Source organism: Pteropus vampyrus, unplaced genomic scaffold (assembly GCF_000151845.1).
Source record: "Pteropus vampyrus isolate Shadow unplaced genomic scaffold, Pvam_2.0 Scaffold61, whole genome shotgun sequence".
NCBI classification, from domain to species: Eukaryota; Metazoa; Chordata; class Mammalia; order Chiroptera; family Pteropodidae; genus Pteropus; species Pteropus vampyrus.
The window spans coordinates 408729-410956 of NW_011888842.1; positions in this window are offsets into that span (position 1 = coordinate 408729).

Consider the following 2228-nt stretch of genomic DNA (forward strand, 5'->3'; position numbering starts at 1 on the left):
AAGGAGAGGAGAAGCTGACCACTGCCCCTATTTCTGGACCAGAAAATTCTGCATACATCTAGGCATTCTCGTGATTGTCTCAGACAATTACCTAAGGCCCAGCAGAAAAATCATCCCTTTCTGGAGTCACCCCACTGACTGCATTTTAAAGAGATAAGGAGACCCCCAAATCAAGTTGTGGTTTTGATTACATCACCAATGTGGCTTGTTCAACCTGCTAGTTCCAAAAGATTTATTCTCAGCTGCCACCATGAGGCAGGCACTGGGCTGCTGCAACAACTGTGAATGTCTTTTGGGCTCAGAACAATCCTCGAGGCCGGCGTTACCCTCCTGCTGATCCAGGAGAAACTAAAATTGGAGTGCATATCCTCAGTCACACAGCTAATAAGCAGCAGGTCCATGGGCCTCTGCGGCGTACTGCCCTGCCTCTCTGAGTCTCATCATCTGTGAAATGGGGGTACGGGGTCATCATCATTATTCATTCAGAGAGGTGAGGAGTGGAGGTGCTCTGAGCACAGTAGGAGGTACAGTCAAGGTCATGCCCTTCTCCTTGGGCCTACCATTGGCCCCACCCGCACCAGGCGCTATGTCTCTAGTGGGACTGGAGCTATGTGTTTGGCCTGGTGTGTCCTCACATCTGGAAAGCATGGCTTGCTGGCAAATTTAGATTCTGGAAATCCCCCCTCCAGTCCCCCACCCTGTGTCTCTGGGCAGCTGACAGCAGGAATCCCAGGGCCAGGCTGTGGAGAGCTGCCAGGGGGAGGTCTGGCCGCTCAGCCTTTCCCAGGCAGCACTCCTCGCTAACCTCACTTGACATTGATGTTTCTGGTTGACTGGTAACCAGGCAGAGTCTGTAAGCCCTCAAAACGTGAGAGGTTGATGTTTGCTCTGTTGGTATCTGCCTGGCACGCTTCTGGCCTTTAGGGCAGGGGGGCCAGGGGATTTGGTTTGCAGAGATCTCGAGTTGAGTGACAAGAGGGCCCTTGTCCCTGGTCTCGACCTCCTCAGTGGGCAGCGGAGGCGCAGTTCTCCCCGGCCGGGCTCTCCCCGCGGTGGCAGGAGCCCTGCATTCCAGCCTGACTTGCATGGCCCACTGTCTCTCTGGATCTTGTGAATCCACATGTGTGTAAGGGAGGAAAATAATTTCCCCTTTACCCTTCTGAGTTCTAAGTTAACACCCCTGCGATAAATGACAGATTAACAAGAGAGACACGCACAGAAGTTTACTAACATGTATCTGGATACGTGGAAGAGACGCAGAGAGAGTAACTCAGGGAGGTGGTTTCAGAATTCAGCCCCATCTTAATAGGGAAAAGGAAGGGGGATGTAGGTCCCTTAGGGGAGAGGAAATGAATTTTAGGAGAGATGAATGGGTCCTTAGAAGAATGGTGGGGACGTATGATAGTTTGTGACAAAGTTTGTCTGGATGTAACATCGACTTCTAGTCTCCTCTCCTTTGACAAGAGTCAGTCCCCCTGGTTGATGACACTCCCTAAGAGGGGACTGATAATGATTGAGTTCCTTTAGGAGAATCTGTTTTTGGGCTGATAAGGGGAGTTCAGAGAAAGCCTCTCCCTACATTTGCTATTTTTCAAGTGCCTACAGCTCAAAAAAATTGATATTCCAAGATGGTGTATTTTAGGGCGGCTAATTCTGTTACCCTTCAAGTGACATGAGAAGAGTGCTTCTCCATCCAGTGTGTGTGTATGTGTGTGTGTGTGTATGTGTGTGCGTGCGCACGCGCGCGCTCACACACATGCTTATGTGCTTGTGCATGAGTGTGTGTGAAAGATATGGGGAACATTTTTGGTTGTCACAATGATGGAAGTGGGGTACTATTGGCAGATAGTGCCAGGGAGCCAGGGACTCTAAGTGTCCTGCAATGCACAGGACAGTCTTACCCCATAAGGGCAGGTTGTGCCTCATTGAGAAATTCTGAGTAAGATAATTTCAAATGTCTGAGACTTTTGATATTTTAGGATCACAATTGGAAAACAGCTTGTTGCTACTTAACCTGAGGAAGAATTTCCCTATGCTACTATAGTCATTATCACTTGTGTCCACCAAACACCAGGCATGGTGCCAGGGAATGAAGAAGCCGATTAAAGCCCCATTGCCCTGTAAGAGGGTGGGTCTAGGTCATTGGAAGATCCCTGGATGGGTGTGACTGTGGGAGGGTTTGGGATAAAGGGCAAGAGGTGGCAGAATTCCTATCCCTAACAGACTGG